This window comes from Saimiri boliviensis, chromosome 7, assembly GCF_048565385.1.
Source record: "Saimiri boliviensis isolate mSaiBol1 chromosome 7, mSaiBol1.pri, whole genome shotgun sequence".
Lineage (NCBI taxonomy): Eukaryota > Metazoa > Chordata > Mammalia > Primates > Cebidae > Saimiri > Saimiri boliviensis.
This window is the reverse complement of record NC_133455.1, coordinates 8275053-8299591: the sequence shown is the minus strand read 5'-3', so window position 1 is coordinate 8299591 and position 24539 is coordinate 8275053. Positions and strand designations below refer to the sequence as shown.

General features: G+C 60.1%; 1 protein-coding gene across 31 annotated transcripts in view; it reads right to left on the bottom strand.

The window, feature by feature from the left end:
- NCOR2 (nuclear receptor corepressor 2) overlaps positions 1 to 24539 on the bottom strand; it is a 243319-nt gene that overhangs the window by 205607 nt on the left and 13173 nt on the right. For 30 of the 31 annotated variants that reach the window (XM_074402040.1, XM_074402038.1, XM_074402057.1 and 27 more), the window contains exon 2: positions 4908 to 4956. The exons of the other annotated variant lie outside the window; for it this stretch is intronic. The gene's annotated coding sequence lies outside the window, so the exon portion shown is untranslated. The remainder of the gene's footprint in view (positions 1 to 4907; positions 4957 to 24539) is intronic. 31 annotated transcript variants of the gene reach the window in all.

Below are 24539 nucleotides of genomic sequence, written 5' to 3'. Positions count from 1 at the left end.
GGAGGGGCGCGGAGCGGGAAGGAAGGGGGAGGAGGGGGAGGGAAGGAAGGGATTGCAGGGAGCCCCCAGTTGGGCGGGAGGAGGATGGCAGACAGGGAGGGGCGGGGGGGGCTCCACTGCTCTCCCCCCAACCCAAGCAGGGCCCAGGACCCCGTCCAACTGGGCATAAGGCCAGTCCTCCCAGAGTCCCTGAGGGGCAAGATCCTACCGTGCCAGGGCCCTGAAACCGCCACACACACACCTTCAGTGTCCCTGATCACCCCCCAGGGTACCCCGAGACCCCAGCCCCCACCCACGCTGACCTCTTACCCCAATGTGCAGATACCAACCTTCCCAGCCCACTCCCTGGCTGAAGGACCCACTCACAGAGGTTAAAGTCACGGGCAAACCCGACTTCGGGGCCAGGGGCTCTGGCAGCCCCGCTTCTGAGGTCCTAGGTCAGCAGGGAAGAGCGTGCGGCTGGGAGCCCGGGGCCAAGCCCTCCCTCTGCTGCTGCCCCATCTCATCCTGTGCCTCAGTTTCCTCATCTGGAGAATGGGGGTAAGGAGGGTGCCCCCCTTTAGGGTCACTCTGAGATTTTAAGAAGAATTCTACAAAGTGCTTAACCCGGGGGGTGGGGGACCTACGTGCACGCAGAGCGCCGGCCCACATCTGTCCCCCATCCCCGCCATTTCCCGTTCCACCCCCATCACGTTTCTTCCTCAGAAAAGGCTGCACCCCCACCACCCCCTCCAATGTGAAAAGTCCCAGAGGGGCCCCACAGAGCTGTCACACAGGCGCCACGGGGCTGGGTGTCCAGGCAGGAGTCCTCTGCCAGGGAGCACAGGGCATCTGCCTGCCTTCGCGTGCCCACAGCCCCTCCCACTCGCCCCTGCCGGCCCCAGACAGGCCCTGTCTGTGGGCTGAGGAGCCACTGTGGCCCTGGCAGAGGGCTCCGGGGAGCATCAGTTCCCCTCGGCAGGGGGAGGAGGGCCCTCCACCGTCTGTCTGCCTTCCCGGCCACCCTCAGATGTGATGGATCGTCCCGGCGGAGGAAGCTAAGTGCTTGCAGACAAAAAGCCCTTTTATCGTCCTCGGGTGGGCCACTGGCATGACAAGCAGATAACTCAGCCACAGGAGGAAGGCTCCCCATTAGGCTGGAGACGGAGACGCCGATGGATGGGCGCGGAGAGTCAGAGGAGGAGGAGGCCGGAAAAGCAGCCCAGCCAAGGCCAAGGCCGATTTCCTTCCAGCTTCGAAGGCCCCATGAGCCCAGGCAGAAAGCCCTGCTGAGCGGTCACCTGGTGGGGGCCGCCACCATCCCACTCCACCTTCCCTCTCACTCTCCAAGATAAAACTTGGTTGTGGGGCCAAGGCCCAGCCCCAGAAAGCAGCTGACCTGCAGGGCTGACCTCTCGCCCTGCCTGTGGGGTCCCCCAAAGGCACAGGACAAAGGAAAGTGGCCTCCCTTGGGAAACCTTCCCCCCGCCCACAGGTAACTCAGAATCCTGCAACCCAGAAGGCCCAAGCCCAGCAGCCTCAGGACCTTGGCGCCGCTGTTCCCTCGACCTGGGTTGCCCTTTCCCCAGATACCCACACACTCCCCCAGATACCCACACGCTCCCCCAGATACCCACACACTCCCCAGACACCCACACACTCCCCCAGACACCCACACACTCCCCAGACACCCACACGCTCCCCCAGACACCCACACGCTCCCCCAGACACCCACACGCTCCCCCAGACACCCACACGCTCCCCAGACACCCACACGCTCCCCCAGACACCCACACGCTCCCCCAGACACCCACACGCTCCCCCAGACACCCACACGCTCCCCCAGACACCCACACGCTCCCCCAGATACCCACACGCTCCCCAGATACCCACACGCTCCCCCAGATACCCACACGCTCCCCCAGATACCCACACGCTCCCCCAGATACCCACACGCTCCCCCAGATACCCACACGCTCCCCCAGATACCCACACGCTCCCCAGATACCCACACGCTCTCCCAGATACCCACACGCTCCCCCAGATACCCACACGCTCCCCCAGATACCCACACGCTCCCCAGATACACACACGCTCCCCCAGATACACACGCTCCCCAGATACACACACACTCCCCAGATACCCACACGCTCCCCCAGATACCCACACGCTCCCCAGATACCCACACGCTCCCCCAGATACCCACACGCTCCCCCAGACACCCACACGCTCCCCAGACACCCACACGCTCCCCCAGACACCCACACGCTCCCCAGACACCCACACGCTCCCCCAGACACCCACACGCTCCCCCAGACACCCACACGCTCCCCCAGACACCCACACGCTCCCCCAGACACCCACACGCTCCCCCAGATACCCACACGCTCCCCCAGATACCCACACGCTCCCCCAGATACCCACACGCTCCCCCAGATACCCACACGCTCCCCAGATACCCACACGCTCCCCCAGATACCCACACGCTCCCCCAGATACCCACACGCTCCCCCAGATACCCACACGCTCCCCCAGATACCCACACGCTCCCCCAGACACCCACACGCTCCCCAGATACCCACACGCTCCCCCAGATACCCACACGCTCCCCCAGATACCCACACGCTCCCCCAGATACCCACACGCTCCCCAGATACCCACACGCTCCCCCAGATACCCACACGCTCCCCCAGATACCCACACGCTCCCCCAGATACCCACACGCTCCCCCAGATACCCACACGCTCCCCCAGACACCCACACGCTCCCCAGATACCCACACGCTCCCCCAGATACCCACACGCTCCCCCGGACACCCACACGCTCCTTTCCTCCCCTCCTTCAGGTTCCTGCTCCAAGGCCACCTTCTCAGGGAGGCCCACCCCGACCCCCGCTTTGAAACTGCAACCCCCACCCGCCCGTACCCTCCACTGAGAGACCCACTAAGGGTCGGACCCGGTCACCTTTGGCCAGGTCTGTCTCCCCACAGGGAGGACGAGGTCCTGGGCCATCTTGCCCACAGGTCTGTCCCCAGCGCCCACAGCAGAGCCCGGCACACAGTAGGTGCTTTAAAAAGAGTCGGTGCACACATGAACACATATATAGGCACGCGCCGCTGAACCATGGTTCCGTTCTGGGGAGCGCAGGGCCAGCGGAGGCGTGGCTGTGTGAGCTTGGCCGGGATGGACTTTCACAAGCCTTGACCACCGCGCCAGCTGATCACCAGGCTGTGTGCTGTCACCCAGGCTGGGCCAACCCTGGCCCAGGACAGCTTTGAATATGGCCCAACACACGTTCGTCAACTTTCTTAAAATGTTATGAGACCCTTTTGAGAATTTTTTCTTTTTTAGCTCATCAGCTACCTATCATTAATGTTAGTGTATTATCTGTGTGGCCCGAGACAATTCTTCCAATGTGGCCTGGAGAAGCCACAAGATTGGACACCCCCGGTGTGGCCTATGGCTCCCAGGCTACCACCTGTACAGTGTGTGGTTGAATCCCACAGGCCACTGGAACCCCGTGGCACACCGTGTATCCAAACATAGAAAAGGAACAGTAAAAACATAATACTGTCCGGGTGAGGTGGCTCACGCCTGTAATCCCAGCACTTTGAGAGGCCAAGGCGGGTGGATCACTTGAAGTCAGGGGTTCAAGACCAGCCTGGCCAATATGGCAAAACTCATCCTCTACTAAAAATACAAAAATTAGCCATGTATGGTGGTGCACACCTGTAATCCCAGCTACTGAGGAGGCTGAGGCAGGAGAATAGCTTGAACCCGGGAGGTGGAGGTTGCAGTGAGCCAAGATCGTGCCACTGCACTCCAGCCTAGGCAACAGAGCAAGATTCTATCTCAAAAAAAAAATGTGGTATTATAATCTTATGGGGCCGCAGTCCACTGCTGACGGAAATGTCATTATATAGCGCGTTACCGTATTTGGAACAGGAATGAAATCTCCCACCAGCGGTCCGGCCTGAGCCAGATTACACTAAGCACCCACTGTGTGCCCCAGCCTCCGTGTGCATGAGCCCCGTGACGCCCTCAGCAACCGTCTGTCTGCCTGGCTGTGGAATGAGCACTCCGGGACAAACCCGCTGGGTTCCCTGGGAAGGGTGAGAAGGGATTCTCTGCTTCCAGCTGAAAGATCTGGGCCAGGTGACCAACCCGTGCCTCAGTTTCCCCACTTGTAAAACGGGGCTAACTGCCCATTCTGGAGTGTTGCTGTGAGGTCACACAATGGGGTGACGTCTCAAAAGCAAGACCTGTGATTACAACTCGCCAAGCACTGCCCTCTGCCAGCATTCATCAGCACAGCAACCCTACAAGGGGAAAGTGTTATTACCCACGCAGCCCCACCCCCGTCTACAGATGGAGAGACAGAGACACAGAGATCAAGCAGCCCGGCCCCAGTGCCCAGCACAGAGGTAGCAGTGGCGAGACCAGGACCCAGGCCAGCTCTTTGCCTGCGGGGCACAGGGACCACAGTGGTGACTCAGCCTGAGGGCTTCCTCCCACATCCAACACCCGAACACCTGGGCCCAGCCACAGGCCCCACCCTGGCCAAACCTGCAAGCCCTCTGCCAGTGCACAAAAGCAATGTGCCCGGGAACCCTGGAGCCCAGGGAAACCCACCCCCAACACTGACGCCGTCAGGGACCCTCCTATCTCTCAGGCATCATCAAAAAGTCACTGCAACAGCTCAGCCAGGAAACAGGCCATGCCTGGGGGACCCCGCAAACTGCCCCAGCTGCTCGATGCCCTGGACAGCTCTGATGAGACAGACCCTCATGCCCCTGAGGCCATGCCTTGCCCCAACCACACACAACAGGCCGAACCCGGCTCCCAGCCATTCCAGACCCGCTTCCCCTGAGATGGTCCAGGCAGGACGAACCTCCTGGCGACACCAAGAGGAGTCAGACATGAACCTACCAGAAACTGCCTCCAGCGAGGCTGTGTCCTCAAAGACTCTCGGGGAGACCTGCGGAGAAAACATGGGTCTCGTTACCAGGCATCGCACGCATGGGGCTTGGGAAGACAGCGTCGACGTTCGGGGAAAGGGGACCATGCTACCATCGGGGCCCACACGTCACCAACGCCGGGCCCAGTATTTCCCCATGATAACCCTGGAGGCAGCTCCTGCTACCTATCTGACAGAGAGGGAGACTGAGGCTCAGACAAGCAAATCTCATGCCCAAGTTCTTAGAGCTGTGATTCAATCCCAGAGGTGTGGATTGTAACACCACCCAGGGGCCCAGGGCCGCATCGCCAGGCCACTGGGAAACTCCCCGTTAACGCCCCAGAGGACCCCACGAACAGGCGGGTGGGCTGAAACCTGAAGGATGGAGCGGGGGCGGGGGGTGTCTACTACTCTCATGAAAGAATTTTTGTTTGGTTGGTATTTTGGAGTTTTTGTTTTTGTTTTTTGGAGACAGTCTTGCTCTGTCACTCAGGCTGGGGTGCAGTGGTACAATCATGGCTCCTGCAGCCTCAACCTAAGGTATCCTCCCACCTCAGCCTCCTGAGTAGCTGGGACTACAAGCACGTGCCACCATGCCTGGTTAATTTTTGTATTTTTTGCAGAGACAGAGTCTCACCATGTTGCCAGGCTGGTCTCCAACTCCTGGGCTCAAGTGATCCTCCTGCCTTGGCCTCCCAAAGTGCTGAGATTACAGGTGTGAGCCATTGTGCCCAGCCTCATTTAAGAATTTCTGAGTTACCACTGCAATGCAGCGACAGCTCCAGAATGCAGAGGGGACACCCACAAATCAATATGGGCCCATCAACCCAGCAGCAAACAAACAAAAGACGACATAGACACTTCACAAAAGAGTATCTACAAACTGCCCAAGAGACACAAAAAGATGCCCAGTATCATCAGTCCTTAAGAGAGGCCAATTAAAACCACGGAAGACCACGCTCGCCCAGGCAGATGGCAACCTGAGACAGACAGCGTCACGTGCCAGCGAGAAGGAGCACCCGGAACCCTCACCCCCTGCGATGCGACGCAAATGGAGCAACTACTTTGCAAAAACAGTTTGGCCGATTCTCACAGTTAAACACATGCCTGCCACATAACCCAGTAATTCAGCTCCTAGGTCTTCACCAGGCAGACACGAAAACAGCCACAGACTCGTGCACGAGTGTTCACTGCAGCTCTATTCAGAATCGCAGAAACACTGGAAACAACCCGCCCGTCCATCGGCAGACGATCGGACCGACAAACGGCGGCACATCCCAGCCACGCGATCGCGAGGAACGACGTGCAGAAACTCAAACCACAGGGAGGAACGTGAGGCTCGGGCCGTGTCCAGGAAGCCAGATTCGGACCTGCGGACTCTAGGTTTCCATGAGAGGACTCTGGGGAAGACAAAACCACCTTCCCATCTGGCAAGAGGCCCGCAGAGGCCGTCAAAGGCCACAGAAAGACCGTGATTCCCACGGAAGGGAGGATGCTGACCACCTCTGGAGAGAAGGCGGCCCGAGGCTAGAAGGGGACCCCTTTGTAACTGTTGACTACTTGCACCGAGGGGTTTCCATTCTTTCTCGTGTGAACTTCAACGTGAAAAAGAACAGGGACACGACAGTCCAGCGGGCTGAGCACTGGACAGGGTCAGTCTCACGTGGAACTCTGGGAAACCCCTTCTCCACCCCGAGCCGGAGCGGAGGGATGGGGACTGGGGCGGCCAGGGCTGCCGGCTGCTACACGGCTGGGGGCTCCCCAGGCTCCAGTCTGGCCTCTGCCCCTCCTAGCTGTGCAACCTGGAGCGAGCAGCTTCACCTCTCTGAGCCTCAGATTCCCCGACTCTAAAACGGAAACGATGATTTTAAAAACACTGACCCCACAGGAATGCCTTGAACGTCAAGTGCCCTCAGCGCCAGTGTGTGCCACTTCCAGTGCTCAGGTCTTGCTGGGCATGACTCCTACCCCCACCCAGGGGCTGGCAGCCAAGCTCCGAAAGGCCAGCCCTCTCTAGCTCCTGGCAGGCCCTCTCAGGCCCCAAGGAGGGAGCCTTTGAAGGGGCAGCTGCGGGCAGCTCGCAGGAGGACAAGCCAGCTGCTTCTTTCCTGCCCTTTTTTCTTTTTAAAGCATTTTTTTCACTACGATGCCCCCGGGCTTGGCACTTGGTCATGCCATCTGCGTCAGCTCCAAAATCAGGCCCTGCGGGAAGGCTGGAAACAGGGAGGGTCTGGGCACATTTTCACAGCCGCCTGCCCCGGCTCCCGGAAGCCTCAGTGGCCAGCCACCTGCACACACCCCGTCACGGGCTCGAGCAGAGCCAGGCCTGGCGGGCGCTCTCCCCGGGCACCAAGAAGATCCTGACCTCCACCTGGGAGGGCCGGCTGGGAGATCAGACCCCATCTTCTCCTAACCTGCTCCCCCCAGCCAGCTCAGCCTACAATCCCCAAAGTGCCGGGTGTCCTGGTGGCTGTGGTCAGGGCAGGTGAGGACTGTTCTCAAGGTCACATTGTCCAGGGAATCTCCCAGCAGTGATAGAGTGACACATAGGTCCAAAGAAGGGTTCCCAATTTAGAAAACTCGGCGGGACTTCCCACGAGAGGCAACTGTCACGCTGGCCGGACTCCAGGGCAATGACTGAGGGGCCAAGGGGCAGCGGGCGCTGGGCTGAGGTGGGAGGGAGCCCAGGGCCCTGGCTGGAGCACAGAGACAGGGAGAGCGGGTGGCTGCAGGCAGCCGGGCAGATCACGAGGGCTGCTGCAGACGGGTTTTATCACCAGAGCAAGGAGCCTTAGCAGGGTTATGCGGGCTGCAGGTGGCCACGGTCCCGCTCCACGGCGGAGGTGCACCCGGCCGTACAGCACGGGCGAGGGCGGAAGCCACAGCCAAGGGAGAGGCCACTTCGCCAGTCCAGGCGAGCGAGGTGCTGGGCGGCCAGGCTGGGCGCAGTGAGGTGGGAAGGGCCGACCGGAACAGCATCAGGCACTGGAGTCCGAAAGGTGGGCAAGGCACGCTGACAATCAGAGGCCGGCTCCTTTCCGATCCTGGGCAGAGCCGGCGGGGGAGGGAAGCAGGGGGTGACAACATCCACTCCCTGTAAGGAGCGCAGCCATCCCGGGTCCCTGGCCAGGAAGCGACTGCTGTGAGGGAGGACTCACCCAAGGCCACAAAGCAAGGAAGGGACTGAGCGGGGATCCAAACCCAGGGCCAAGTGCGTGCACCATGGGGAGCGAGGGCACAGGGCACAGCGCTGCCCGCAAGCGGCCGAGGCGTGCGCAGTATGGACCACAACGTGGACCGGGCCCTATGCCTCCCTGGCAGAGCCACCCATGCCAAGGCTTCCTGGCTCGGCGTCGCCAAGCTCAGCCCTGCAGCACAGTCTCACACTGGCACGGTCCTCACTGTCTCAAGCATGCTGACGCGGTCTCACGGTCTCACTCACGCACACTGGCGTGGTCTCACTGTCTCACTCGCGCTGGCGCGGTCTCACTGTCTCACTCACGCACACTGGCGTGGTCTGTCTCATTCGCGCTGGCGCGGTCTCACTGTCTCACGCACACTGGCGCGGTCTCACTGTCTCACTCGCACTGGTGCGGTTTCACTGTCTCACTCGCACACACTGGCACGGTCTCACTGTCTCGCTCGCACTGGCGCGATCTCACTGTCTCACTCGCGCACACTGGCGCGGTCTCACTGTCTCGTGCTGGCGCGGTCTCACTGTCTCACGGTGGCACAGTCTCACTGTCTCACTCGCGCACACTGGCGCAGTCTCACTGTCTCGCGCTGGCGTGGTCTCACTGTCTCACTCGCACACACTGGCACGGTCTCACTGTCTCACGCTGGCGCGGTCTCACTGTCTCACTCGCGCACACTGGCGCAGTCTGTCTCGTGCTGGCGCGGTCTCACTGTCTCACACTGGCGCGGTCTCACTGTCTCACTCGCACACACTGGCGCGGTCTCACTGTCTCGCTCGCGCTGGCCAGGTCTGTCTCGCTCGCACTGGCGCCGTCTCACTGTCTCACGCGCGCTGGCACGATCTCACTGTCTCGCTCGCGCTGGCGCGGTCTCACTGTCTCACTCGCGCACACTGGCACGGTCTCACTCGTGCACGCTGGCGCGGTCTCACTGTCTCACTCGCGCACGCTGGCGCGGTCTCACTGTCTCACTCGTGCACGCTGGCGCGGTCTCACTGTCTCACTCGCGCTGGCGCGGTCTCACTGTCTCGCCCTGGCGCGGTCTCACTCTTGATCACGCTGGCGCAGTCTCACTCTCTCACTCGTGCATGCTGGCGCGGTCTGTCTCGCTCGCGCTGGCGCAGTCTCACTGTCTCACTCGCGCACACTGGCACGGTCTCACTGTCTCACTCGTGCACGCTGGCGCGGTCTCACTGTCTCACTTGTGCACGCTGGCGCGGTCTGTCTCGCTCGCGCTGGCACAGTCTCACTGTCTCACTCGCACACACTGGCACAGTCTCACTGTCTCGCTTGCCCTGGCGCAGTCTCACTGTCTCGCTCGCGCACACTGGCTAGGTCTCACTGTCTCGCTCACACTGGTACAGTCTCACTGTCTCACGGTGGCACGGTCTCACTGTCTCACTCGCGCACACTGGCGCAGTCTCACTGTCTCATGCTGGCGCGGTCTCACTGTCTCACACTTGCACGGTCTCACTGTCTCACTCGCACACACTGGCGCAGTCTCACTGTCTCACTCGCGCTGGCGCAGTCTCACTGTCTTGCTCGCGCTGGCGCCGTCTCACTGTCTCGCACGCGCAGGCACGGTCTCACTGTCTCGATCGCGCTGGCGTGGTCTCACTGTGTCACTCACTCTGGCACAGTCTGTCTCACGCACGCACACTGACCCGGTCCCACTGTCTCACTCACGCTGGCGCGGTCTGTCTCGCTCGCGCTGGCGCGGTCTCACTGTCTCACACACGCTGGCGCGGTCTCACTGTCTCGCTTGCGCTGGTGCGGTCTGTCTCACTCGCGCACACTGGCGCGGTCCCACTGTCTCACTCGTGCACGCTGGCGCGGTCTCACTGTCTCGCTCGCGCTGACGCGGTCCCACTGTCTCGCTCGCGCTGCCCCGGTCTCACTGTCTCGCTCACACGCGCTGGCGCACTCTCACTGTCTCGCGCGCACTGGCGCGGTCTCACTGTCTCGCGCGTGCTGGCGCGGTCTCACTGTCTCACTCGCGCACACTGGCGTGGTCTCACTGTCTCACTCGAGCTGGCGCGGTCTCACTGTCTCACTCGCGCACACTGGCGTGGTCTCACTGTCTCACTCGCGCTGGAGCGGTCTCACTGTCTCACTCGCGCACACTGGCGCGGTCTCACTGTCTCGCTCGCGCTGGCGTGGTCTCACTGTCTCACTCGCGCTGGCGTGGTCTCACTGTCTCACTCGCGCACACTGGCGCGGTCTCACTGTCTCGCTCGCGCTGGCGTGGTCTCACTGTCTCACTCGTGCACGCTGGCGCGGTCTCACTGTCTCGCACGCGCTGGCGTGGTCTCACTGTCTCGCGCGTGCTGGCGCGGTCTCACTGTCTCACTCGCGCACACTGGCGTGGTCTCACTGTCTCACTCGCGCTGGCGTGGTCTCACTGTCTCACTCGCGCACACTGGCGTGGTCTCACTGTCTCGCTCGCGCTGGCGCGGTCTCACTGTCTCACTCACGCTGGTGCGGTCTCACTCTCGCTTGCACTGGCGCGGTCTGTCTCACTTGTGCACGCTGGCGTGGTCTCACTCTCTTGCTCGCGCTGGCGCGGTCTCACTGTCTCACTCGCGCACACTGGCGCGGTCTCACTGTCTCACTCGCGCACACTGGCGCGGTCTCACTGTCTCACTCGTGCACACTGGCACGGTCTCACTGTCTCACTCGCGCACACTGGCACGGTCTCACTGTCTCGCTCACGCTGGCGCGGTCTGTCTCACACGCGCTGGCGCGGTCTCACTCTCGCTCCCGCTGGCGCGGTCTCACTATCTCACTCGTGCACGCTGGCGCGGTCTGTCTCACGCCCCCTTGTGCTGACACCCGTGGTCTTCCACCACTCACTCGCTCAAGGCGACAGTCACACTTGCTCACTCTGCTGCACTGACACTCACACTTGTTCATGCTCTTGCACACCCGGGTCACACTCACCAGCTTGGGGCCTCCCAGGCTCACCCCAGCCACAGAGGCCAACCTGACTTGTCCATTCGCCACACTCAGAGATGGGAAGCCACCATCATGGCCACACAGCCACAAGAGGCAGACCCAGGTGACATTCAAACCCAGAGGCAGCTTTTGACCTGCCTTGACCAGGACACCATCAACCTTCAGCCACTCAACAAACAGAAGTAAACACTCTCCTGTACACCAATAAGTGAGCAAGGTGGTGGCAAAGAGTGGCACCTAGAGTGATGGACGTAAACCACGGCGACCCTGCAGTGGATGGAGGGTAGGCAGGGAGAGAACCGAGGGTCTAGAGCTGGAGAGGAACGGGGGTGGAAAGCTGGAGGGGGATGGGGAGTGGAGAGCCGGAGGGGGATGGGAGTGGAGAGCCGGAGGTGGATGGGAGTGGAGAGCCTGAGCGGGGAGGAGGATGCAGAGTGGAGAGCCGGAGGGGTATGGGGAGTGGAGAGCTGGAAAGGGATGGGGAGTGGAGAGCCGGAGGGGGATGGGGAGTGGAGAGCTGGAGGGGGATGGGGTGGAAAGCCGGAGTGGGATGGGGCGTGGAGAGCCGGAGGGGGATGGGGAGTGGAGAGCCGGAGGGGGATGGGGTGGAAAGCTGGAGAGGGATGGGGAGTGGAAAGCCGGAGGGGGGATGCGGAGTGGAGAGCGGGAGGGGGATGCGGAGTGGAGAGCGGGAGGGGGATGTGGTGGAGAGCCAGAGGGGGATGGGGAATGGAGATGGGGAGTGGAGAGCCGGAGGGGGATGCAGAGTGGAGCACCGGAGGGGGATGGGGAGTGGAGAGCCAGAGGGGGATGGGGTGGAAAGCCGGAGTGGGATGGAGAGCCGGAGGGGGATGCGGAGTGGAGAGAGGGAGGGGGATGGGGAGTGGAGAGCCGGAGGGGGATGGGAGTGGAGAGCTGGAGGGGGAGGGGTGGAGCTGGAGGGGGAGGGTGGAGAGCCAGATGGGGATGGGAGTGGAGAGCTGGAGGGGGATGGGAGCGGAGAGCTGGAGGGGGAGGGTGGAGAGCCAGATGGGGATGGGAGTGGAGAGCTGGAGGGGGATGGGAGCGGAGAGCTGGAGGGGGAGGGGGATGCAGAGCTGGAGGGGGATGGGAGTGAAGACCTGGAGAGGTACGGGGGTGGAGAGCTGGATGGGGAGGGGGTGGAGAGCTGGGGGGATGGGGAGTGAAGAGCTGGAGGGGGATGGGGTGGAGAGCTGGAGGGGGATGGGGGTGGAGAGCTGGAGGGGGATGGGGGTGGAGAGCTGGAGGGCGTGGAGAGAGCTGGAAGAGGATGGGGGCTATGGGTTCCTGGCTACAGGAGGGGAGGGCTCCACGGAGGCCTTGACCTTTTGCCCTCTCCAGACCCAGCTGGAGCTTTTCCCACCAGACCTGGCAGCCACAGGAGCAGGGCAGGCCATGGCCTCGGCCCCCTCTAGGACCTGTGGCTACTCAAACTGGAGGCTCAGGATAAATCCTCCCTCTCAGTCCAGCCTCCCCTGGCCAGCAGCCACACCGGCCACAGCAGGCACACCCTCGGCAGGGCCACAGGAAGCACATCGTCCAGAAGAGAGAAGAAGGGATGTTAACAGAGCACCCATGGTGTCCACAGAGATGGGCGAGGCGGTGACAGCAGCCCGGGCTCCGTCCAGGCCACCTCTGCAGCGGGCACCAGGGCCCAGACCCTCAGCGCCCACCCCCGGCCCTGGCAGCCTTCCAGGCCAGCATGAGCCAGCTTCGGGCATGCTCTGCGGACGCTCTAAACTGGACCCCCACTGACCCACAGATCAGGTCCTGGTCCCGAGGGGTTCACAGGGCCCCCAGAAGCCTTCCCTGCAGGCTGGAGTTTGGTGACTTCAGGCACAGCACAGGCCAGGTGCCCTGAGATGTGGAGGTGGCTCACTGCCCTTCCAGGGTCGGCCGAGGTCCATGGGTACATCCTCCCACACGGATAAACAAGGAGCCTCCCTGTCCTCTGCAGTGGTATCACCTGGTCCCCGTCCCTGGGGCCAGCAGCCCAAGCAACAGAGCGGGAGGGAGGCAGGCTCGGCGGCCTCTCCATTGAGGAGCCGCAGGGTGGGATACTTTGTTTTCCTTCTGCAGTGACAGCTGAGGGAGCCCGCCCCGAAACAGCGCTCCTGAAAGCTGCAGAGGCAGCCACCCGGAGTTCACCAAGGTCTCAGGCCCCGCTGGACTGCAACAGCCGAGGGTGGGCGGTGGGCGAAGATGGGGTCGGAGCCTCTCTCCCTCCGTTCCTCCTCCACCAGCCAGGGCAAGGGCCGCCAGACCAAGGCGAAGGGGCTGGCAGCAGGGAAAGGAGTGGACAGGGCCTGCAGTGGGACCAGGAGGGAAGCGGGGGCTGGGCTGCAGCCCCGTCCAGAGGGGGACTGAGGAGCAACCCGTGCCCTCCCTGCCCAGGAACGTGCCCCAGGCCCCAAGGCCACCTGTCTGCTCCCAACACGGGAGGCTGCACTGACAGCAGGCACAGCAACTGGGGAGGAACCACCGTAAAAACCGTGACAGCCACCATCACAGTAATAAGAACGGCCCTCACCTCCTGTCAGGCCACGTGCGATCCCACTGCCCGGCAAGGCGTCTCCATCCTGACTCCATTTCAGAGGTGGGGAAACTGAGACCCACACAGGGTCCCCTGCCCCAGGTCACACAGCCAGCAAGGGCTGGGGAGATGGGTCGCCGAGCGTCAGACCCTCTGCCCTTGGCCACCCCATCCTCCAAACCAACAGCGCCCTGGATGTAGCAGGGACCGGGGTTCCCAGAAACCTCGCCGTCCATCTCACTGCGGGGTTTGGGGCCGCCCTCCGAGACAGCAGCCAGGCGGCAGGAGCAATTAGAGGCCAGGAAGGAGCCGGGATATCGACCGCTTTCTGGAGGGAAGCGGGGCGCGGGCTCTGGCGAGTCGGGGTGGCGGGGTGGCAGGAGCCTGGCTCACGGCCAAGCACCAGCCACAACAGAGCAGGGAGCGCAGCCAGGCCCAGAGGTCACAGAGGCCCCACGTGGCCGCACGGAGAGGCCATCTGTCCATCTACCTGTCTGTCCAGCTCCGTCCCCCTCACGGGGAGCGACAGCCTCCAGGGCCTGATGCTCAGGGTTTCGCTGCCCGGCACGAGGCTAAGCCCGGCACGCTGGGTAGCGCATTTAATTCCTACAGCCGCCCTCCATCCTCCCCGTGCAGACGGAGGCAGTGAGGCAAGGAAGCCCTCCCAGAGAGCTCCGGCCAGCACTCCCTGCCCGGGGAGGTGACACGGGGCTCTGTGGGAAGGGTGCCCTGGGGACTTCCGAATGAGATGGAAGTTTCGGGAAAGGTCTCTGCGCCCCACAGCGGCCCCGTTGGTAAAAGAGGCGCATCACAGCACCTGCCTGGCAGCGTGTCGTTAACTCCGTTTAGCCCGCAGATAGGAACGGAAGGGGCCCTGAAATGTCAGCTGCTGGCTTCTCCCAGAGAGGTTGCCTGGCCTGCCCCACCCGCAATCCGCACCCGGACAGATAAACCACTGTGGGCGCTCCTCAGCCTCCTCCCAGCCCAGGAGCAGGGTCTGGCCACTAGAGGCTCCCTGGAGGTCGGGGGCACCATCCACCAGGCGCAATTAATTGCTGGGTGAAGAGAAGGTGAAAGAGATTTGTCACGAGGACCTGGGGACATTCCAGGTGGGAGCGGTGGCTGGTGGCCACACTGATTTAGTCACCTGCCTTCCACCTCACAAGCAGGCCCTGGCCCCATTCAACCCCCAGGGACATCCTCCACACCAGCCCCTGACCCAGCACCCGTGACCTGCTCCCAGGAGGGACCCGCTTCCCTCCTTCAGCCAGCGCCCACGCACAGGCGCGGACATCGAGGCTGTCACACAGAGTCCCCGGGATTAGGACACACAGCCCCGGAGTGGGGCTGACACACAGAGTCCTGCGGGGGGGGGGGGGCTCAAACGGGCCTGGCACTCTGATCCAAGCCCTGCGGCATCGCACCCTGGCAGGGGATCACGGCCTGTGTGTGTGTTGCTTAACTTCACGGAGTCCATTTCCTCGGCGGTGAAATGGAGACAGTTACACTAGGGTGGCTAAAATCAGGCAGCTCCTGCTCCAACCCAGCACTGACATTTTTTGAAAACCTGAGGAAGTTTCCTTGCTTCTCGGAACCTCAGTGTGCCCATCCGTAAAACAGGAAGGATGTCAGGGGCTACTCTGAAGAGAAATTTACAGCCCGGCACCCAGCAGTACTCAGTTGAAGCTCACCATCGGGGTTCACCAGGCCACCTTCCCAGGGCCCCAGGCCAGCCCGCAACCCTACTGAGATGGCAGTCAATGTCCCCAGCACCTGGGACAGCCAGAAGCAGGGCCCAGGGGGAGGAAGCAGAGGCTCATGATGAGCGGTGGATGAATGAGCCCACCTTCCTGGCCTCCCCCTCCACAGCAGGTCTGGGAAACACAGACTTTGGGGGCCACCAGGTTGGGGCCAGAGGCCAGGGACAGCAGAAGCACCCAGAGACAAGACAGCCCCCATCCAGATCATCCTGGACCGGGCTCTGTGGAAGCCTCTGGTCTGAAGGGGTCTGAGGCACAGGCTTCCCCCGAGTCCCATCAGCTTTCGACCCCGGTGTCCACACCCAATCCCTCCACACCAACCCATCCACATGGGGCCCCTTGCAGCCCCTACCATATTGATGGGGACAAGGCCCAAGGATGCCAGGCAAGGGCAGCTCGGCCTGGGCTCTTTCTCATGTCCCGGTGAGCTCAGCTCAGCTCGGCAGTGGCCCGGCTGGGGTCAGGGCCCTGAGTCAGAGCAAGAAACGAAGCAGAAACTGAAACAGCCCAGCGGCCCCACACACTCCCTGGAGTGAGCCACAGAAGCGAGCCACGCTGATTCCCTGCCCGGCCCCATGCTGGGAAGTTCCTGCTTCTGTGGCCAGGGCGGGCGTGGGAGACAAGTGGGATGAAAGAGCCTTTCGGCTTGGGGACCCTCTCCGGGTCCAGTAGATGAGCAAAGTGCCATGCACGCAGGCAGAGCGGTGAACTGGCCCCACCCCAGAGTCTCCGTGTCACCCCAGACACATGCAAAGCCACACACTACCCGGGGCAGCAGTTAGGGGTGCGCGCAGGCGGAGCACGGGCAGGCAGGAGGGACCCATCCCAGGCACAGGTGGTTTCCGCTCCCTGGCAGGGCTCAGCCTGCGGCGAGGCACAGAGCGCAGCTCTCGTGATCTCAGGACAGGGTCTAAGACCCGGGTTCAAATCTCAGCTGCACTGCTTTCCAGCCCTGCGACCCTGGGCTCATCACTTACCCCTTCTGATCTGCTTCCTCGCCCATAAAACAGAAACTCAGCTCACAGAGCTGACTCAGAGGCTGGGCGAGCGAACGCCTGAAAAGTGCCCAGCATACAGTAAGAGCTTAATAAATACGTACACAGTCCCTGCTCAGCCACGGCAGCTTTCCACAGTTTCAGTATGGCGGTCTGAAAACATTAAACAGAAACCTCCACAAATAAACAATTCATAAGTTTTTGGGTTTTCTCTTCCTCGCTCTGTTGCACAGGCTGGAGTACAGTGTGCGATCTCGGCTCACTGCAGCCTCTGCCTCCGCCTCCCAAGTTCAAGAGATTCTCCTGCCTCAGCCTCCTGAGTAGCTGGGATTACAGGTGTCTGCCACCACGGCCAGCTCATTTTTTTTTTTATTTTTAGTAGGGATAGGGTTTCACCATGTTGACCAGGCTGGTCTCAAACTCCTTGCTTCAAGCGATCCACCCACCTCAGCCTCCCAAAATGCTGAGAATACAGGCATGAGCCACCTCGCCCAGCCAGTTCCTACGTTTTAAATTGTGCGCTGTTCTAAGAAGCGTGATGAGATCTTGCACTGTCCCGCCCTGTCCAGCCCAGGACGTGACCCCTCTGGTTGCCCAGGAGGCTTCACAGTGCCGACGGTCCTGCCTGTGAGTATCCGTCCCGAGGGATCAGCTGTGACGGCCAGCAGTACTTGTGTTCAGTGGCCCCAAAGCACAAGGGCAGTGATGCGGACATATTGTTAACATTGTCTTTTTATTTTATTTTAACGTAACTTTATTGTTTTTGAGACGGAGTCTCGCTCCATCACCCAGGCTGGAGTGCAGCGGCACCGTATCAGCTCGCCGCAACCTCCGCCTCCTGGGTTCAAGCGATTCTCCCGCCTCAGCCTCCCGAGTAGCTGGGACTACAGACTCCCACCACCACACCCGGCTACTTTTGTATTTTTAGTAGAGACAGAGTTTTCTCCGTGCTGGTCAGGCTGAATCATATATTTTTATATGACAAAAGTATGTTATAAAGAATACATATTTATATATAACACAACATATATAAATACACACACAAAATGAGATATAATTCTAAAATATGTAAGATTATAAAATAACCATAATAACCATGACGGTGTGGGATCTGGTGGAGGAGCCAGCTGGCGGGAGTGAGGGGCCTGGGGTGCCCTCCTGCGGGACCGCTCCTCCGCCCTCACTCCCCTCCACGTCACACCGGGCCTCCTGCAGGGGCCCTGAGCTGAGACCTGAGTGGCAGCAAGGAGCCAGCTGTGTCGATGTGCAGGGAACAGCATTCCAGGTGGGGGAACAACAAATCCGAAGGCCTAGAGGCAGATGCAGCTGGCGAGGGCCACGGAGCTCCTAGGCGGCCCCTGGATTTATTCTCAGAGCAGCGGGAAGAGGACGGAGCGTGTGGGGCCAGCGGCTTGAGAGTCTCATGGTCCTTCTGATGGGATCCCTCTGGCTGCAACTCAGAAACCAGACAGGTGGGACCAGAGTGGACTGGGGACCAGGAAGAGGCTACTGCGGTCGCCCAAGCCAGACAGCGACGGGGCGGGGGTCCATCACGGTGCCTGGTCTACCGTTCTTTCTGTCATTATTACTAATATGAAAACAGAGGGTCTGTTAATTTTTGGGGGGAGGGGGCAGAATCTCGCTCTGTCACCCAGGCTGCAGTGCAATGGCACAACTCGGCTCACTGCAACCTCCGCCTCCCGGGTTCAAGTGATTCTCCTGCCTCAGCCTCCCGAGTAGCTGGGACTACAGGCACCCGCCACCATGCCCGGCTAACAGCAGGGTGGCAGTGCTATTCCCCAAGCATATTGTCACTGTTTATTGTTATTCTTCCATCTCGAAGTAACAGCATATAATCTTTACTGTTCCTGTTATTTTTTTCTGTGCTGCTGGGGGTGGGGGGCTCCATGGCCAGGTCCCCACCCCAGGGATGTTTTTGGCTGCCTCATGACTGACACGTGGCCTTTGGGACAGTCCCACTCCATAAAAGTAACCCTCCCTACAGAATTTTCAAATGACCTGGCCATTAAAAAAAACCTGCCAGAACCAGTCCGCATACTAGCGGTATCTGAAACGTCACTCTCGTCTCCCTCCAGGACCGCAGGGCTCGGAGCCGCCTGCTCTCGAATCCACGCTTCCTCGTTCTGAGTGGGAGCCGGCCGCTCCTCCTCTCGTTTCCTCTTTCCCCTTACCCGGCAGTTGGGGCACTGCACTGATTGTTGCTGTATGAAGGAGGAATTTCAGTGCCCAGGAGTAGAGGGGATTTTCCAAGTCTATGGGTATGGTCAGGGGTGGTTGGAATGCTGTGTGGCGCTGAGCCCGGGAGCTAACCTCTCTGAGCCTTCGTTGCTTGCCTGGCAATGATGGTTGCTGGGTCAGGGATCAGATGAATTCACACGGCATGTGCCGGCCCTGAGGCAGGCATGCAGCTGAGGGGCTGGGGCGGGAGGGGCAGGGCCACGCTGGAGGATAAAATCCCACACTCCCTGTCTGGCCAGGTGGCCCACTGCCCGCCTGGCTTTTGAGGAGATAAGCCGCCTGCTCAGGTTCACGTTCAGGATCAAATGAACCCACTTAATCCCCTTAGGGATCTCTGCTGAGCTGGCTCCTCGGGGGCCTGGGGAGGAAGGCAGCTGAGCCCCTGCGTAGAGACCCCCACCCGCAAGGCTGGGCACAGAGAAGGTCCCGAGGGCTTCCTGCCCCAGCGCTGGGGCACAGCACGCTGAGGGAGCCCCAGGACAGAGCAGGCACACATCGTGGGCTCACCATCACAGGCGATGCGACTCCTGGCTCCCCACTGACACCCAGAAGGTAAATGCCCCTCTCCAGATGGGGAAACTGAGGCCCATAAAGAAAACAACCCATCTAAAGGTGACAGAGCACCTCACTGGATCACCAGCAACCCCTCAAGACAACTTTGGCCCATTTCACAAAGGGAGAAACAGAGGCAGGAACAGGGCCTTGGGTCACTGGTCTAACCCACTGGCACAGCAGGGGAGGGTGGGCAGCGTGTCCTGCCTCCCTGGGGAAGCGCACAGTAGGTACTTACGAGAAGTATGTGAATGAGCCAAACCCACATGCTAAACGCAGGCTCCGAGGAAAACTCCTTCCCGGGACCTCCCTCCCCTCCCGGGGTCCCTCGCTAAGATCCTGTATCGCAGGGGGCTGGTGAGAGTAACTGTGACCCCCAGAGGACACTAAGCAAGGTCTGGAGGCATTTCTGGCTGTGTTGAAGGGGGCTGGGGCGCTGCTGGGGTCTGGGGGGAGGGAGCAGCGGTGTGGCTACGCAGCCTGCAATGCCCACAGCAGCCCCCACAAGAGAATGACCCAGTCCCCCAAAACTCCAACAGTGCCCCAGCTGAGAACCCTGCCGTTCCTACCGAATGCCTGAGAGCGTCAGTTGGGCACCTACTGTGTGCAGGTCCTCCTGCTGGACCCATTTAAGACGACGACGTCACAGGGCTCAGAGAAGCAAGGCTTTCTGCCCCACCTAATGGAAGGCAGAGGCAGGACCCAACCCGGGTCCCACTGACTCACAGCCCCACCCCAGCTGCCAAATACCTGCCCATCCTTGAGAAGTCTAACCTACTGGGTCTAGAGTTGGGGGCTCCAGAATCTGTACATTTCATAGCCCCTTCCCCCAACAGCCACCGGAGGTGGGAGGGTGGTGAGTTGGGTGGAGACAGCTCTGTTCCTTTTCATCAGAATCTACACTGGCCAGGAGGCTGGCAGTCTCTCTCTTGGGGGTGCGAATGTGGTTGTATTTTTTTTTTTTTTTTTTTTTTTTGAGACGGAGCTTCACTGTTACCCAGGCTGGAGTGCAATGGCGCGATCTCGGCTCACCGCAACCTCCGCCTCCTGGGTTCAGGCAATTCTCCTGCCTCAGCCTCCTGAGTAGCTGGGATTACAGGCACGTGCCACCATGCCCAGCTAATTTTTTGTATTTTTAGTAGAGACGGGGTTTCACCATGTTGACCAGGATGGTCTCGATCTCTTGACCTCGTGATCCACCCGCCTCGGCCTCCCAAAGGTATTTTTTTATGTGCAAGCTTTTTGTCCCTTAATTTTCCAGCTTATAGAGAACACAGTTGTTCTGCTTCTAAAAACCAAAAACAGTCTTTTATGTACAGCAGTGGCCAAACCACAGGCCCAGCCTGACCCTGGGTGGCTCCCACTAGGGCCGGGCAGGGTGGCCCACACCTCACCGGAGGCCAGCCGACCCAGCACAGCCCCATGGAGCACCCCTGGCCTCACCTGGAGAAGCCCAAAGCTGGCAAACCCACTCGCCGCAGTACCCGGGCACCCAGAGGCGCTCCGGTAAGTCCACGGCAGCCCCTTTCCACAGCAAGCGCCTGATCACCCCAAGGGGCCTTCTCCAGGGAAAATGCCAAGTCCATGTCACATCCCCATGACAAAATACTACAAGAAGTTAAAATTAGCCAGCTGGATGAAACTGCACCAGCGCCTGGTGAAAACCTGTCATCGTCAAGATAAAACGATCACAGCTAACGCCACGGCTCAGGATGCTGTGTCTATTACCCTTCTCATTCTCCAAACAATCCTAGAAGGTGAGGACGACGGAGGACCTCATTTTACATATTGGGAAACTGAGGCAGAGTCGGCAATAACGTGCCTGAGAACACACAGTGTCTGGAACACTCAGGTCTGCCGCTTGTCTAGCAGAGAGAACGGCTGTGCTGAATTATACGCAGAACTGTCGATACGCGACCACTTCTGACCTACAGAACTGGCAGGTACACGGCTTCCCCAACAGCAGACGCAGAGCAGATCCACGCGCGCAGACCCACGTGTCCACAGACAGGGCGGGGCCCCAGGGCGTGCAGCGATACACGGAGGCTGGTGGAAAAGCCCAGGCCGCAGCGAGGCGGCGACCTCCAGGAAGGGGACTCCCGTCACATGAAAGTCACCTGTAATTTTCTTCTAACAAAGCGCCACCTTAGCTTACAGCCCCAAGCCTGGCATTCTGGCCTGAGGCTTGGCGGGCCGGGTCTCCCTCTCCCCTCTCTCCCCTCTCCCCTGGCCGCCTCTTTACCCCCAGACCCCACACAGTTCGTGACAAGCCGGCGGCCCTCCTCGGGGCCTGGGACCTGCCATCTCTTCCAACAGCCCAGGAGAACGTCTCCCCACTAAAGATCCAGTTTCACTTAATTGCAGGCTTCAGGTTTCTGGATGCAGGCCCGGAGGCCTGGGGGCAGGAGGTGCAGCCTTTTCTTCCTCTTTTTAATAAGCTGGAGGCGGCAGCATATGCCCGGGCCCTGCTGTTCTGAGAACCCGGAACACCTGCCCCTTGGGAAAGGCCGGAGCTCCCAGAGCCCACCCGGGAGACTCACCCAGGAGAAATCAAATGGGGCTTGTCACAGGACATGCTGGGGACACATTGCTTTTCTGGTCAACCACTGGGACCAGCTACCCCAACTGGATTTAAGGGATTTTTTTTAAAAAGAGAAACAAAATGGGCTGGGCGCAGTGGCTCCGACCTGGCACAGCACTCTGGGAGGCCAAGGCAGGAGGATTGCCTGGGATCAGGAGGGCAAGGCCAGCCTGGGCAACAGAGCGACACCTTGTTTCTAAAAATCAAAACCATTAGCCAGGCGTGGTGACACGTGCCTGTAGTCCCAGCTATTCAGGAGGCTGAGATGGGAGGACTGCTTGAGCCTGGGAAGTCGAGGCTGCCGTGAGCTGCAATGGCACCACTGCACTCCAGCCTGGGCAACAGAGCAAGACCCTATCTCACACGCGCGCGCGCACACACACACACACACACACAAACACAAACAGGCCGGGCGCGGTGGCTCAAGCTTGTAATCCCAGCGCTTTGGGAGGCCGAGGCATGTGGATCGCAAAGTCAAGAGATCGAGACCGTCCTGGTCAACATGGTGAAACCCCGTCTCTACTAAAAATACAAAAATTAGCTGGGCATGGTGGCGCGTGCCTGTAATCCCAGCTACTAGGGAGGCTGAGGCAGGAGAATTGCTTGAACCCAGGAGGCGGAGGTTGCGGTGAGCCGAGATCGCGCCATTGCACTCCAGCCTAGGTAACAAGAGCGAAACTCCATCTCAAAAAAAAAAAAAAAAAAAAACACAAACACACACACACACACACACACACAAAACACACATACAAACACACACACACACACAACACAAACACACACACAAACACAAACACACACACACAAACACACACACAAAACACACATACAAACACACACACAAAAAACACAAACACACACAAACACACACACACGAAAAGAAAAGAAAGAAAGCACAAATGTCCCCACCTCGTGTCACCCCTTCCCCACGCCAGGGCTCCCAATGGTCATCTCTGCCTCTGTGTGTTTCTCACCAGGACAGCCCTTCACAGCTTGTTTCTCTCTTCACTCTGTGCCCTTCAGCCACAGCCCCCAGGTCAAGGCCAAGAAACTGAGAGGTCACTTAATTCCAAGGTCACCAGCGGTAGGAACACGGCCATTGTCTCCATGACCACATCACCCACAGCCCTGTTCCCGGCTGCCGGGTCACAGGGAAATCACAGGTCCGAAGGGGCACCAAGTGTCCTCTACCCCTGGAACAACTCGCCACAAACTCGATGACTTAAAAACAGCACAAATTTTTAGGGGGTTTGGGGTTGTTTTGTTTGTTTGAAACAGGGTCTCACTCAGTCACCGGGCTGGAGTGCAGTGTCCCGATTACAGCTCACTGCAGCCTCCAACGCCAGAGCTCAAGTCTCCTCCCATTTCAGACCCCAATTAGCAGGGACCACAGGTACCATGCCCAGCTATTTTTTTGTGTTTTTTGTAGAGATGGGGGGGGGTCCCACTACGTTGCCCAGGCTGGTTGGTCTTGAACTCCTGGCCTCAAGCGATCCTCCCACCTCAGCCTGCCAAAGTGCTGGGACTACAGGCATGAGCCACCATGCCCAGCCAGCATAAGTTAATGCAGTTTTAGAGGTCCGAAGTCTGAAATGGATCTAATGGGGCTAAAATCAAGGTGTCGGCAGGGCTGCGTCCAGTCTGGAGGCTCCAGGGGAGAAGCTGTCCATCACCCTGTATGGCTTCTAGCGGCCGCCTGCACTCCTTGGCTCACGGCCCCTTCCCCAACCTCACAGCCAGCAGCACAGCATCTTCCAATCTCTCTGACTCTGACCTCCTGCCTCCTTCTTATAAAGACCGTTGTGATTACATCGAGCCCACGCAGATAATCTAGGATAATCTCCCATCTCAAGGTCAGCTGGTTAGAAGCCTTAATTCCATCTGCCACCTTAAATCCCCTTTGAGGCATAAAATAATATATTCACAGCTTCTGGGAATTAGGACATCTTGTAGGGACCATTACTCAGCTTAATACAGGCTTCAAAAACAAAAACCTTTGGGCCTCCAGGGAACTCCCAAGGCCCCACCCCACAGATCTTGAACTCCCAACAGGCGATTCTCCAGGGGCCATGTGCCTCAGTCTCCCCACTGCTACACAGCATGGGCGAACATGCCCAGGGCCTCCACCTGTATGTGAATACACATCCCCAGCAGCGCAGAGTCTAGCGTCTGATGAAAACGTGTTTGGACAGAGCCCTGCAGCCTATCACTAGAGACCTCCCTCTCTAGATTAACAACAAAGAACTTATCAATACTTTTGAGCAACGTTTTTTTCTGACCGGCCACAAACGGCCCTATTGTCCAGCCCATGCTCTAGTGAGATGCACAGGCAACCCCAGTGCTGAGCCCTGCGCTTCCCCGCGCCCCTGCGTGCCAGGCTGCAGAAGGCTTTGCAGGGTACACAGAGCCGCTGCAGGGCACTCGAGGGAGGAAGACGCCCAAGGGCCCGAGCAGCCAGCGCCCCACTCCGCAGCTGGTGTCTCTCAAAATGGGGAGTTGGGGGCTGGGAAATCGGAGGCCACCCGAAGCTGCCCCGGATGTCCTTGGCATGGTCAGCACCCTCCCCCCAGCTCCCGTGACCACGATCTCACAGCCCCTGCTCAGGAGCCAGGGCCCCGGGGCAGGTGAGCAAGGAACCAGGCGAGCCCTGCTCCAGAAGCACATAAAGCCATCAGCAACGTGAGCCCTCGTGGCACTGAAAGGCGACCGAGGGCACCACAAAACGCACGATGAAACGCCCTCCTTGCTTCAAAG